The sequence below is a fragment of the Triticum dicoccoides genome, chromosome 7B (assembly GCF_002162155.2).
Source record: "Triticum dicoccoides isolate Atlit2015 ecotype Zavitan chromosome 7B, WEW_v2.0, whole genome shotgun sequence".
Lineage (NCBI taxonomy): Eukaryota > Viridiplantae > Streptophyta > Magnoliopsida > Poales > Poaceae > Triticum > Triticum dicoccoides.
This window is the reverse complement of record NC_041393.1, coordinates 262,375,221-262,391,478: the sequence shown is the minus strand read 5'-3', so window position 1 is coordinate 262,391,478 and position 16,258 is coordinate 262,375,221.

Genomic DNA, 16,258 nt, shown 5'->3' with positions numbered 1-16,258 from the left:
AAACTCATCCTTTTGAATCTATATTCATACTCACAGTTTTGATTTTGCAGATCATAGATTTGGGCTTGGAGGTGCTTGATCTTCTCATGTAGCTTGAAGATGGCCTCCTCGGTGTTCTTCGCATCCGGCTCATAGTTGTTGGTGAACTCCGCGAGCATCTTGTGGCTAGTGTTGATTCCACGCTCCACCATCCCCTGGCACTTGAAAACTTGTTGCTCCATTGCTTCGAGCCTCGACTCCACGCTTCCGGTTCCCTTTGGTCCCTCAACATCACGGATGTGCAGCAACCCATCACGCATCTCAATGGTTTGAGGGTGTGAAAGTGCAACTATCCCTAGGTGGTTTTGGTAATTCATAACAACATATAGCTCATTGAGCTAATGCTATTCCAAGACTATTGTTTCAGGAAAGCTCAATGAATGGCATGGCATGGATGATGAAAGTGGATTCCTCAAAATAGTAAGGACAAAGGATTGGCTCAAGCTCAAAAGCTCAAGACTCTTCATTTTACATTTTAGTGATCCAAGATCACATTGAGTCTATAGGAAAAGCCAATACTATCAAGAAGGGATGAGGTGTTGCTTAATGAGCCTCTTGCTTCATGTGCTTAGTGATATGCTCCAAAACCCTCAACTACTTTCCCACATCCACAAATGACCTAAACCCAAAGCCAAAATCGGTCACACCGATTCTTCCAATCCGGCGCCACCGATTCCAAAAGTCATAGCCACTGCCACAAACCCTAAGCAAATCGGTCTTACCGATAGGGATCTCGCTCTCACCGAGATGGGATTGTAATCTCTCTGTTTCCCTTCGTAACGTTTCGGTCTAACCGAAGTGAGCGATTGGTCCCACCGAGATTGCAATGTAAACTCTCTGTTTCCTTTTTGTAACATTTCGGTCTCACTGAAAAGAGCAAATTGGTCCCACCGAGTTTACCTGACCAACAATCTGGAAAGCTTATTACCAAATCGGTCTCGCCGAGTTTGTGTAATCGGTCTTACCAAGATTACGTTATGCCCTAACCCTAACCGAATCGGTCTCACCGAGATGCATGTCGGTCCCACCGAAAATCACTAACGGTCACTAGGTTTACTAAATTGGTCCGACCGAGTTTAACGATTCGGTCCCATCGAGTTTGGTCAATTGTGTGTAACGGTTAGATTTTGTGTGGAGGCTATATATACCCCTCCACCTCCTCTTCATTCGTGGAGAGAGCCATCAGACTAAACCTACACTTCCAACTTACCATTTCTGAGAGAGAACCTCCTACTCATGTGTTGAGGCCAAGATATTCCATTCCTACCATATGAATCTTGATCTCTAGCCTTCCCCAAGTTGCTTTCAACTCAAACCCTCTTTCCACCAGATCCAAATCCTATGAGAGAGAGTTGAGTGTTGGGGAGACTATCGTTTGAATCACAAGAGCAAGGAGTTCATCATCAACGCACCATTTGTTACTTCTTGGAGAGTGGTGTCTCCTAGATTGGCTAGGTGTCACTTGGGAGCCTCCTACAAGATTGTGGAGTTGAACCAAGGAGTTTGTAAGGGCAAGGAGATCGCCTACTTCGTGAAGATCTACCGCTAGTGAGGCAAGTCCTTCGTGGGAGACGACCATGGTGGGATAGACAAGGTTGCTTCTTCGTGGATCCTTCGTGGGCGGAGCCCTCCGTGGACTCGCGCAGCCGTTACCCTTCGTGGGTTGAAGTCTCCATCAACGTGGATGTACGATAGCACCACCTATCGGAACCACGCCAAAAACATCCGTGTCTCCAATTGCGTTTGAATCCTCCAAACCCTTCCCTTTAATTTCTTGCAAGTTGCATGCTTTAATTTCCGCTGCCTATACACTCTTTGCATGCTTGCTTGAATTGTGTGATGATTGCTTGACTTGTCCTAAAATAGCTAAAATCTGCCAAACTATAAAATTGGGAAAAGGTTAAGTTTTTATTGGTCAAGTAGTCTAATCACCCCCCTCTAGACTTACTTCAAGGTCCTACAAGTGGTATCAGAGCCTTGGTCTCCATTTGCTTTGATTTCCATAGCTTTTGGTGGTCATAGCCTTGGTTTCACAACCTAGGAGAGTATGGCGTCTAGTGAGGGAAATTATCACCGTAGAGGTCCTTACTTTGATGGTACTAATTTTGCTAGTTGGAAGCATAAGATGAAAATGCATATTCTTGGACATAACCCCGCCGTTTGGGCAATTATTTGTATTGGCTTGCAAGGTGAATTGTTCGATGGGAGAGAACCAAACCGTGAAGCAAATGCGGAAGAATTAAAGATGCTGCAATACAAAGCTCAAGCATGTGACATCATCTTCAACGAATTGTGCCCCGAAGAATTCAACAAGATCAGCCGTCTTGAGAATGCAAAGGAAATTTGGGATACTTTGATTGATATGCACGAAGGTACCGAGTCCATCAAGGAATCCAAGTTGGATGTGCTCCAAAGTCAGCTTGACAAGTTCAAAATGAAGGATGGTGAAGGTGTCGCTGAAATGTACTCTAGGCTTGCTCTTATCACAAATGAGATTGCCGGCTTAGGGAGTGAAGAGATGACCGACAAATTCATCATCAAGAAGATCCTAAGAGCATTGGATGGAAAGTATGATACCGTGTGCACATTGATCCAAATGATGCCAAAATACAAAGATCTCAAGCCAACAAAAGTCATTGGAAGGATTGTTGCTCATGAGATGTCACTCAAGGATAAGGAGGAACTTCACAACAAGTCAAGTGGTGCTTACAAAGCCTCAAGTGAAGCCCCCACATCATCAAGTGAGAAACAAACCTTCAATGAAGAATTGAGCTTAATGGTGAAGAACTTCAACAAATTCTACAAGAGTAGAAGCAAAGAAAGAAGCAGATCTTCTAGTTGAGAGCAAAATTGCTACAATTGTGGGAGGCCTGGACACTACTCCAATGAGTGTACGACACCCTACAAAAGAAGAGAATATTCTCCAAGAAGAAGGAGCAAAAGAGAAGAATCACCACCAAGAGAGAGAAGGAGTAGAGATGATCGTTATGAACGAAGACCCTCACGGAGAAGCAAGGATTCGGAAAGGAAGGACAAGTCATCAAGGAGCTACACAAAACAAAGACATCAAGCTCATCTTGGTGAATGGGTTTCCGGCTCCGACTCCGACAAACACTCCGAGAGAAGCTATCACTCCGACTGCGAAAATACTCAAGATGAAGGTGTTGCCGGTCTAGCACTTGTGTCAACCAACTCCTACGACATATTTGATTCACCAAATGAAGGAATTGGAATATGCTTCATGGACAAAGGTCCAAAGGTAACACATCCCGAGTATGTTGATTTTAATAGTGATGAAGATGACTTGCTTGTAGATGATGATTTACTTGTTGACAACTCTAGTGATCAATACTATGATGAAACGTCAATTAATCATGCTAATCAAACGAATGACAATGATAAGGAGAAAATTGAGATTCTAACTAAAGAACTAAACACTCTTAAGTTGGCTCATGAAACTATCTTCAAAGATCATCGAGAACTTTTAAGGGCTCATGAGAAGTTACGCTTTGAAAAGCTCAATCTTGAGCAAGAGCATGAGTTCTTAAAGGCAATCAATGATGACCTCCGCAAGAAAAGTTCTTCTTACATTTTCAAGCATTTACTCTTATCTACTTACATGCCTCAAGTCAAGTCTAGTAACAAGTACAAGAAAGATACTTCCTCTAGTAGTAACAATAATAATGTTAAATCCAATATTGTTGCTTCTAGTAGTTCTCTTGATTCCACTAATGATTCTCTTAGCCAAGTTACACTTGAGCAAGAAAATAGTTTATTGAAGGGAATTATAGAGAAAGGTGTTTACAAGAGCCTTGCCAGGAGTAAGAAATTCGAGGAAATTGTACGCAAGCAAGGAAGGCACCAGAAGAATCAAGGTGTTGGTTCTGAACGAAAGTTCAACGCCAATGGAGTTGAGTGGGAAAAAGATCAATACCCCAAGACAAAGTTTGTTCCTCAACAAGAGAAGTATGATCCTACTTACTTCAAGGGGACACAAGCTCAAGATGATCTTCCACCACAAGACCACAAGAACAAAGGCAAGGACAAGCTTCAAGAGGAGATTGATGCATTTAAAGAAGCACCCAAGGCCTTGGTCAAGTGGGATCCCAAGACTACGTCAAGTTCTACTTCATCAAGTACAACTACAACTCCAAGGATTCCCGTCAAGATGATGTGGATCCCAAAGAAGAAGAACTAGAGAGTTCTTGAGGGTGACTCCGCCAACATTCTTCACTCATATCATTTTGGCAAGAACAAGTGCAATCAACCTTCACATCTTGCACTAGTTCAAGGAGTCACAAACCCTCATGTTGGTAAGGCAAGGTACAAGGTAACCTAATGTTTTCATGGACATCATCTTGTGTGTGCATCACTCTATGTCTATGGATATTCTTGTTTGTTCCTTGTGGGACTAACCCATGTAGGCAAGTTGAAAGTGCAACTCACTCCAAAGGATTGCTCCAAATGAACTACATCAACATTGAGCATCTACATCTTCAACACCTACATGAAGTCATCATCGACAAAACCCAAGGTTAGTTCATCCCTCCAAGGGGGGATCTCACATTTAGGGGGAGCTTAACTCTAAGAATTGAGTCAAAGCAACTCTAATGGTGTGAACACATTAATGCATTATGTAAAAGTGGTAACCCCACTTGAGCTTAAACGATGAGTATGACCTATGATCAAATGTTCTCATTTGACTCCTAAGTCAATATACTCATATATAGATGACCTAGTCATCGCCAATTGTTTGATAGATGCTAGAATTGGTTGTGCATGCTTTGCCACATATTTCAATAGCCATCTTATTGTGTGAGCATGTTGGTGCATATTTTACTCATTCAAGGACATCCACTTGTTGTTTTGATTGTTTGGTTCTTTTCTGTGTGCCAAGTGGATGGACAAGAATGCCTAAGAACCTTCTTTAGCTATCTATGCTTTTCTCATCTCAAACTCTATTCATGCTACATCACAAAATTTGATCAAGTCAAATTCGAACCACTCTATGTGAGGAGCACTCGGAGTCCCCGATTCATCATAGACTTAAACTTCCAAAACCTCTTTGTGATTCTCGGTTTGACCGATTCTTCCATTTCGGTCCTACCGAGATCATCAAGTTGATCTGAGTTTTCAATCTCGGTGCAACCGATTTGAACTTTTCGGTCTCACCGATTTGCTGTAACTGAACACAGTTATGCATCTCGGTGCCACCGAGTTGTTCCACTCGGTCACACTGACAGGGTCAGGCTATATATAGCCACGGGCAAAATTTTGGAAATTTCTCCGAAACCCTTCGCCCGCGCAACAGCTCGCTCTGCCATCGTGGTCTCCGGATCGTCTCCTCATCGCTAGCAGCCTCCTGTCGCTGGTCTTCACCGCCGTCAACGGATTTCGTCCCTGCCGTTGCCGCCATAGCAAGTCCACCGCCAAGTTAGGGTATGGACTTGATCTTTGTGCTATCCACGTCTGATTCCTAGCACATTGTTTTCATATTGATTCTTGCCACGATTGAAACCCTTCTATCCAGCCAAAGTAGTTCATAGATTAGATGTGATTCAAATTTTTAGGTTTAGGTTTCCGCCGAAACCATCTCGGACACACCGAGTTGAAAAACTCGGTCTCACCGATTTGGCTCATGCCATTGCACTAGTGACTCTCGGTCTGACCGAGAATTACTAATCGGTGCAACCGATTTGAGGATTCTGTGAAACCCTAGCAGTCTCGGTACCACCGAACTGAAACTCGGTCCAACCGAGATCATCAGTTTAGGTTCCAAAACTGCTTCGATATCACCGAGTTTGAAAATCGGTGGATCCGAAATGCTTTCTGTGGAAAACTAATACTGAACTTTTGAGTCATTCTTTTGCAAAAACCTCTGCATTTCGTGATGCTCATCTTTTCTATCTCATCTATAACTCTTCACAGGGTCAGCAGTCAGCTTTTGCAGTATGTCTGATCAAAGTGACAGTCAGAACAGGCCAGAAGAGCAGATGGACTTGAGTGAGGGCACTAGTCCCTCCAGTACTTCAGATGAAGGGAGCAGAAGTACTCCTAGCAATTTGCCTAAGGCTGCAACTAGGCAAAGGAGGAAAAGAACTTCAGATTCAGAGGATGAAGATTACAAGGCTGAGGAAGATGAGGCTACTTCCAATAAAGTGGTGCTCAAGAAGGAATATGGCTTAGCAGAGGATATAAGCCAGGCATGAAGATTAAAAAGCCTGCAAGAAGGCAACCTATGCCCAAGGCCAGAGCATCAACTCAACTACCTAAAAATCCTGATCCCAAAGAGCCAGCTGATGAAAGCAAGAAGAGGAAGGAAAGGGTCAAGAAGACCATGGCCAGAGTTGTAGGGCAACCTTCGATGATGGAAGAGGAAGAGCTTGCTGCACCAGCACCAAAGGCACCTAAGCTTATGGGTGATGCAATCAGATCAGGGGCTGCAACATCTAAGCCCAAGGAAGCACCCAAAGCTGCCCCCAAGGCCAAGTCTGTTCCAAAGAGGAATACTAGGAGTATTCCAGCTGCTGAGAAGAACAAGGCCCCAGTGCCCAATGTTGCTGAGGAGGAAGATGAAGAAGGACATGTTCTAAGAAAGCTCAAGCCCAAGATACCAGACCACAATGATGCCCATCCTGTGGCTGAGGACATGAAAATCAGGAAGGATTCAGGGCTGAGACTGTGCAGAATGGCAGATCCATATGCCACAATAAGAAGAACTGCTGTTGATTACAGGTTCCACACAAAGGAACAGCAGGACTTCTATGAGACAATCTTATTGGACAAGAAGCCCATAGTTTGTGACATGAGGTGGGTTGACAACTATCCTGGAGTGCAAGACAACTTTGTTGGTTGTGGAGTTGCAGATTTTGTTGGGGAAAAGCTCACAGATTGGAATGATGAACTTATCATGCAATTCTACTCCACAGCACATTTTTACCCAGATGGTAGAATTGTTTGGATGTCTGAAGGTACAAGGTACCAATCTACTGTTGAAGAATGGGAAAGTCTGATCAATGCCCCAAAGGAAAATGATGATGATCTGGACATTTATGCAAAGAAGAAGATGGGACACAATACCATGGCACACATGTACAAGGAGATCCCAGACAAAGCCCTAGAGACTTTCACTTTTGGATCAGTTCCCTTTCTGCTGTCAGGGTTGACAACCATAAATTGGATTCTGAGGCACACTTTGTTGCTCAAGTCAGGTGACCATAACATGATCAGAGGGCATGCCATCAATATGTTGCATTTATTTGATGTGCTAGAAAAATTCAAAGTCATGAGCCTTATAGTTGAAACAATCAAGAGGACTGCAGCAGATTAGAAGAGGAGCTGTGGATATGCACCTCAGATTCAAGAATTGATAAACTCAAAGATGGGCACGGGAAAATATCAGTTGGATAAGGAACACTTTCCACTTTATCCAAACTTTGAGGACAATGAGGTTGTCATGAATGAAGATGATCCATCATCAGTTCAAGCTCAGGAGAAGAAGGAGAAGGCAAAGAGGGAGAAGGCTGCCAAGATGCCAACTCAAGAGGAGGCATCTGAATATTTCTTGAAAATCAAACTGGAGCATCTTGGTTACTTGATAGCATCATCTCTGAGGATTGAGAAGGGGTTGGCCACCCTAACTCAAAACCAGGAGAGCCTGGAAAGAATCATGGAACAAAAATTCTATGATCTAGATGTCAAGGTAACTGAGATTCAGTCAGTTGTGGAGCAGCTGCAGGATGACATGCAGGAGAGGAAGGGCAAGACTACCACAAATGTGTTTGCCAGAGTGCCCAGAGCCCAGAGGTCAGTTGCAGTGCCAGTGACAGACACTAGAGCAACAACTTCAGCACCAGCTACTGCCCCTTCAGCTCCAGTGCAACCAGCTTCAGCATCAACTCCAGCACCCTCTACATCAACTGAAGCCTTCGTCCTTGGAGTTATCAGGACACCACCATCAGAAGATCAAGCCTAAGAGTCGATCTAGCACTATGCATTTTCGATGAACTTTTTGGTAACTTGTTGCCAAAGGGGGAGAAAAATGTATAGATCATAGGCTTCGAGAGAGAGAGTGTTGCTTTTGTTCTCTCTTGCTTTATTTGGTGGGTTTTCAATCTTTGTTTGCTTTTGGTTGAGATACTATGCTTGTGAGACATTGATGATCATGTGTTTGATCATAAGCTACACTTATGCATGCTTGATATTATCTTATCTATCTTATGTGATCACTCACTATGCTTGGTGATGAGTGCATGTATTCATTGTTTATTATTTTGAGCGCTCCACCAAGATGTATGTGACATGGAAGAGTAACCCATGAGCCTAATTCATTGTGCATTTGCAGTTCAAAGCAAATCTAAAACTATGCACAAATTTAGGGGGAGCTCTTGCTTATCACATGCTTCTCAAAGCGACGATGTTCTTTAAATGTTATTATCATTTGTCGAAGCTTTGATCTATATGTTGTCATCAATTACCAAAAAGGGGGAGATTGAAAGTGCAACTATCCCTAGGTGGTTTTGGTAATGCATAACAACATATAGCTCATTGAGCTAATGCTATTCCAAGACTATTGTTTCAGGAAAGCTCAATGAATGGCATGGCATGGATGATGAAAGTGGATCCCTCAAAATACTAAGGACAAAGGATTGGCTCAAGCTCAAAAGCTCAAGACTCTTCATTTTACATTTTAGTGATCCAAGATCACATTGAGTCTATAGGAAAAGCCAATACTATCAAGAAGGGATGAGGTGTTTCTTAATGAGCCTCTTGCTTCATGTGCTTAGTGATATGCTCCAAAACCCTCAACTACTTTCCCACATCCACAAATGACCTAAACCCAAAGCCAAAATCGGTCACACCGATTCTTCCAATCCGGCGCCACCGATTCCAAAAGTCATAACCACTGCCACAAACCCTAAGCAAATCGGTCTTACCGATAGGGATCTCGGTCTCACCAAGATGGGATTGTAATCTCTCTGTTACCCTTCGTAACGCTTCGGTCTAACCAAAGTGAGCGATCGGTCCCACCGAGATTGCAATGTAAACTCTCTGTTTCCTTTTTGTAACATTTCGGTCTCACCGAAAAGAGCAAATCGGTCCCACCGAGTTTACCTGATAAACTCTCTAGAAAGCTTATTACCAAATCGGTCTCACCGAGTTTGTGTAATCGGTCTTACCGAGATTACGTTATGCCCTAACCCTAACCGAATCGGTCTCACCGAGATGCATGTCGGTCCCACCGAAAATCACTAACGGTCACTGGGTTTACTAAATCGGTCCGACCGAGTTTAACGATTTGGTCCCACCGAGTTTGGTAAATTGTGTGTAACGGTTATATTTTGTGTGGAGGCTATATATACCCCTCCACCTCCTCTTCATTCGTGGAGAGAGCCATCAGACTAAACCTACACTTCCAACTTACCATTTCTGAGAGAGAACCACCTACTCATGTGTCAAGGCCAAGATATTCCATTCCTACCATATGAATCTTGATCTCTAGCCTTCCCCAAGTTGCTTTCCACTCAAACCCTCTTTCCACCAGATCCAAATCCTATGAGAGAGAGTTGAGTGTTGGCGAGACTATCATTTGAAGCACAAGAGCAAGGAGTTCATCATCAACGCACCATTTGTTACTTCTTGGAGAGTGGTGTCTCCTAGATTGGCTAGGTGCCACTTGGGAGCCTCCGACAAGATTATGGATTTGAACCAAGGAGTTTGTAAGGGCAAGGAGATCGCCTACTTCGTGAAGATCTACCGCTAGTGAGGCAAGTCCTTCGTGGGCGACGGCCATGGTGGGATAGACAAGGTTGCTTCTTCGTGGACCCTTTGTGGGTGGAGCCCTCCATGGACTCGCGCAACCGTTACCCTTCGTGGGTTGAAGTCTCCATCAACGTGGATGTACGATAGCACCACCTATCGGAACCACGCCAAAAACATCCGTGTCTCCAATTGCGTTTGAATCCTCCAAACCCTTCCCTTTACTTTAATTTCTTGCAAGTTGCATGCTTTAATTTCCGCTGCCTATACACTCTTTGCATGCTTGCTTGAATTGTGTGATGATTGCTTGACTTGTCCTAAAATAGCTAAAATCTGCCAAACTATAAAATTTGGAAAAGGTTAAGTTTTTATTGGTCAAGTAGTCTAATCACCCCCCTCTAGACTTACTTCAAGGTCTTACAGGGTGTCGCAGCACCTCCGTGAGGTAAGGGTTGATCACCTTCTCAAAGAACTTGTCCTTGGAAGCACTTGGGGTCGTCATGATGATCTAGACCTGTCAGAAAAAATAGCTCGAAACAAGAACAGGGGAGATTTGCATGATACGAGAGTCAAAACCTTCGGGAGAATATATAATGAATTTTTACCGACCAAAATACGTATCGTGCCAGGAAACGGAGTCCGGAGGGCACACGAGGTGCTCACGAGGTAGGGGGGCACGCCCAGGGGGTAGGGCGCGCCCTCCACCCTCATGGAGGCGTCGTGTCCTTCCCGGATTGCCACTTAATTTTTCTATTTTTCTAAATATTCCAAAACAGAGAAATATTGTCTTAAAAATTTTTTGGAGTCGGTTTACTTACCGTACCACATACCTATTCCTTTTCGGAGTCTGGAACGGTCTGGAAAGTGTCTCTTATGTATTCCTCCGGGGTTACGGTTTCAATAATATTGGTTTCAACATTTATGGGATTACCTGAGATATAGTGTTTGATCCTTTGACCGTTTACCACCTTCGGATTTGTGCCTTCGAAGTTGTTGATTTTTATGGCACCCGAACGATAGACCTCCTCGATAATGTAGGGATCTACCCATTTAGAGAGAAGTTTTCCTGCAAAAAATCTTAGACGAGAGTTGTATAACAATACATAATCACCTACATTAAACTCATGCTTTTGTATCCTTTTGTCATGCCATCTTTTAACTTTTTCTTTAAACAACTTGGCATTTTCATAAGCTTGGGTTCTCCATTCATCAAGTGAGCTAATATCAAATAACCTCTTCTCACCGGCAAGATTGAAATCATAGTTGAGCTCTTTAATAGCCCAATATGCCTTATGTTCTAGTTCGAGAGGTAAGTGACATGCTTTTCCATAAACCATTTTATACGGAGACATACCCACAGGATTCTTATATGCAGTTCTATAGGCCCATAATGCGTCATCCAATTTCTTGGACCAATTCTTTCTAGACCTATTGACAGTCTTTTGCAAAATTAATTTGAGCTCTCTATTGCTCAATTCTACTTGACCACTAGACTGCGGGTGATATGGAGATGCAATTCTATGATTAATGTCATATTTAGCAAGCATTTTACGGAAAGCACCATGAATAAAGTGTGAACCACCATCAGTCATTAAATATCTAGGGACTCCAAACCTCGGAAAAATAACTTCCTTAAGCATTTTAATAGAGGTGTTATGATCAGCACTACTAGTTGGAATAGCTTCTACCCACTTAGTAACGTAATCAACAGCAACTAAAATATGTGTATATCCGTTAGAGGCAGGAAAAGGTCCCATATAATCAAAGCCTCAAACATCAAATGGTTCAATAACAAGTGAATAATTCATAGGCATTTGTTGACGTCTACTAATATTACCAATTCTTTGACATTCATCGCAAGACAAAACGAACTTACGGGCATCCTTGAAGAGAGTGGGCCAATAAAAACCAGATTGCAATACCTTATGTGCAGTTCTATCTCCAGCGTGGTGTCCTCCATAAGCTTCGGAGTGACACTTGCGTTGGATCTTTTCTGTTCATGCTTAGGTACACAACGTCTAATAACACCATCTACTCCTTCTTTATAAAGATGTGTGTCATCCCAAAAGTAATGTCGCAAATCATAGAAAAACTTTTTGTTTTGTTGGTATGTGAAGCTAGGTGGTATAAATTTAGCAACAATATAATTAGCATACCATGGAGTGCTACAAGAAGTGCTTATGACATTTAATTGTTCATCAGGAAAGCTATCATCAATAGGTAGTGGGTCATCAAGAACATTCTCTAACCTAGATAAGTTGTCTGCAACGGGGTTCTCAGCTCCTTTTCTATCAAGAATATGCAAATCAAATTCTTGCAGCAAGAGAACCCATCTAATAAGTCTAGGTTTTGCATCTTTCTTTTCCATAAGATATTTAATAGCAGCATGAGCAGTGTGAATAGTTACTTTAGAATCAACAATATAGGGTCTGAATTTATCACAAGCAAATACAACCGCTAAAAGTTCCTTTTCGGTGGTAGCATAATTTCTTTGAGCATTGTCTAGAGTCTTACTAGCATAATGGATAACATTTAATTTCTTATCAACTCTTTGCCCAAGAACATCACCTACAGCATAATCACTAGCATCACACATAATTTCAAAGGGTAAATTCCAATCAGGTGGTTGAACAATAGGTGCAGAGAATAATGCTTTCTTAAGTATTTCAAATGCTTCTACACAATCATCATCAAAGACAAATGGTACATCTTTTTGTAGTAAATTAGTCAGAGGCCGAGAAATTTTTGAGAAGTCCTTAATGAACCTCCTATAAAATCCGGCGTGACCAAGGAAACTTCTTATACCTTTGATGTCCTTGGGACATGGCATCTTTTCAGTAGCATCAACCTTGGCTTTATCAACTTCAATACCTCTTTCAGAAACTTTGTGCCCCAAGACAATACCTTCATTAACCATAAAGTAGCACTTTTCCCAATTCAAGACAAGATTAGTTTCTTCACATCTCTGCAAAACTCGATCAAGATTGCTCAAGCAATCATCAAAAGAGGAACCATAGACGGAAAAATCGTCCATGAAAACCTCACAATTTTTTTCACAAAAATCAGAGAATATAGCCATCATGCATCTTTGAAAGGTAGCAGGTGCATTACATAAACCGAAAGGCATATGTCTATAAGCAAAAGTACCAAAAGGGCATGTAAAAGTAGTCTTTGATTGATCTCTAGCCGACACAGGTATTTGAGAGAAACCAGAATAACCATCTAGAAAGCAATAATGTGTATGTTTGCATAATCTTTCTAGCATTTGATCAATAAAAGGTAAGGGGTAATGATCTTTCTTAGTAGCCTTATTTAATTTGCGGAAATCAATTACCATCCTATAACCTGTGATAATTCTTTGCGGAATCAATTCATCTTTATCATTAGGGACAACAGTAATACCTCCCTTCTTAGGGACACAATGGACATGACTTACCCACTGACTATCAGCAACGAGATAAATTATACCTGCCTCCAGAAGCTTGAATATTTCTTTTCTTACCACTTCTTTCATTTTATGATTCAAACGTCGTTGAGGATCACGAACTAGTTTTGCATCCGCTTCCAAATTTATTTTATGTTGACATAGAGTGGGACTGATGCCCTTAAGATCATCAAGAGTATATCCAATAGCGGCACGGTGCTTCTTTAGAGATTTCAATAATCTTTCTTCTTCATGCTTTGAAAGGTTAGCACTAATAATGATAGGATATATTTTCTTTTCATCAAGATAAGCATATTTAAGATTATCAGGCAATGGTTTAAGCTCAAATACGGGATCACCCTTGGGTGGAGGAGGATCCCCTAGGATTTCAACATGCAAATTGTGTTGCAGAATAGGTTCCTGTTTAAAGAATACTTCATCTATTTCCCTTCTTTCATTCATGAACATATCATTTTCATGGTCTAGCTAATAGTGGTCTAAAGGATCACTAGGAGGTACGGCAATAGAGGCAAGACCAATAATTTCATCTTTACTAGGCAATTCTTCCTCGCGATGTTGTTTACCAAATTTAGAGAAATTAAACTCATGAACCATATCATCCAAGCCAATAGTAACAACATTCTTTTCGCAGTCTATCTTAGCATTAACAGTATTCAAGAAGGGTCTGCCAAATATAATGGGACAAAAGCTATCTTGTGGAGAACCAAGAACAAGAAAATCAGCGGGATATTTGGTTTTTCCACACAAGACTTCAACATCTCTAACAATTCCCATTGCGGATATAGTATCTCTATTGGCAAGTTTAATTGTAACATCAATATCTTCTAACTCAGCAGGTGCAATATCATGCATAATTTCTTTGTATAAGTCAATGGGTATTACACTAGCACTAGCACCGATATCAAATAAGCCATGATAACAATGGTCTCCTATTTTAACAGAAATAACAGGCACACCTACCACAGGTCTACGTTTATCTCTAGCACAAGGTTTAGCAATTCTAGCAGTTTCACCACAGAATTGAATAACATGCCCATCAATATTATCAGACAAGAGATCTTCAACAATAGCAATATTAGGTTCTACTTTAACTTTCTCAGGAGGTGTATAAGTTCTAATATTGCTTTTACAAACAACAGTTGAAGCTTTAGCATGATCCTTCATTCCAACAGGGAAAGGTGGTTTCTCAACATAAGAAGTGGGAACAATAGGATCATTATAGGTGACAGTCTTTTCTTCAACTTTAATAGGTGCAGCTACTTTTACTTCTATGGGAGGATGATATTTAAACCACTTCTCCTTGGGGAGATCAACATAGGTAGCAAAAGATTCACAGAAAGAAGCTACTATCTCAGAGTCAAGTCCATATTTAGTGCTAAACTTACGGAAAATATCGGTATCCATAAAAGATTTAACACAATCAAACTTAGGTGTCATACCTGACTCCTTACCTTCGTCGAGGTCCCAATCTTTAGAGTTGCATTTAATTCTATCCAATAAATTCCATTTAAATTCAATAGTCTTCATCATAAAAGAGCCAACACAAGAAGTATCGAGCATGGTGCGATTGTCATCAGAAAGCCGAGCATAAAAACTTTGAATAATTACTTCTCTTGGGAGCTCATGATAGGGGCATGAATATAACATTGATTTAAGCCTCCCCCAAGCTTGAGCGATGCTTTCTCCTTCGCGAGGCCAAAAATTATATATATAATTGCGATCACGATGAACAAGATGCATAGGGTAATACTTTTGACGAAATTCCAATTTCAATCTTTTATAGTTCCATGATCTCATATCATCACATAGCCTGTACCATGGAAATGCATCTCCCTTCAAATATAAAGGAAAGGCCTTCTTCTTAACAACATCATCGGGTATACCTGGAAGCTTAAATAGTCCACAAACTTCATCCACATAGAGTAGATGTTCATCAGGATGCTTTGTTCCATCTCCCGTAGAAGTGTTAGCTAGCAGTTTTTCCATCATACCCGAAGGGATTTCAAAAGGAGTTTCATTTTCAATAGGTTTAGTAGGTTGAGGAGCAACTCTTTGCTCTACTGGACGGGGTGAAGATATTCCGAACAAGCCCCTCAGAGAATTACTTTCCATAGTAACAAGTGACAGAAAATTTCAGCACACTATATAAATCTTTCCTTACCAAATTCCACCTACCAAAGGCGTTACACTCCTCGGCAACGGCGCCAGAAAAGTGTCTTGATGACCCACAAGTATAGGGGATCTATCATAGTCCTTTCGATAAGTAAGAGTGTCGAACCCAACAAGGAGCAGAAGGAAATGATAAGCGGTTTTCGGCAAGGTATTCTCTGCAAGTACTATAATAAGTGGTAACAGATAGTTTTGTGGTAAGATAAATTGTAACGAGCAACAAGTAACAAAAGTAAATAAAGTGCAGCAAGGTGGCCCAATCCTTTTTGTAGCAAAGGACAAGCCTGGACAAACTCTTATAATAGGAAAAGCGCTCCCGAGGACACATGGGAATATCGTCAAGCTAGTTTTCATCACGCTCATATGATTCGCGTTCGGTACTTTGATAATTTGATATGTGGGTGGACCGGTGCTTGGGTGTTGTTCTTACTTGAACAAGCATCCCACTTATGATTAACCTCTATTGCAAGCATCCGCAACTACAACAAAAGTATTAAGGTAAACCTAACCATAGCATGAAACATATGGATCCAAATCAGCCCCTTACGAAGCAATGCATAAACTAGGGTTTAAGCTTCTATCACTCTAGCAACCCATCATCTACTTATTACTTCCCAATGCCTTCCTCTAGGCCCAAATAATGGTGAAGTGTTATGTAGTTGACTTTCACATAACACCACTAGAGGCTAGACAACATACATCTTATCAAAATATCGAACGAATACCAAATTCACATGACTACTAATAGCAAGACTTCTCCCTTGTCCTTAGGAGCAAACATAATTACTCACAAAGCATATTCATGTTCATAATCATAGGGGTAATAATATGCATAAAGGATCTGAA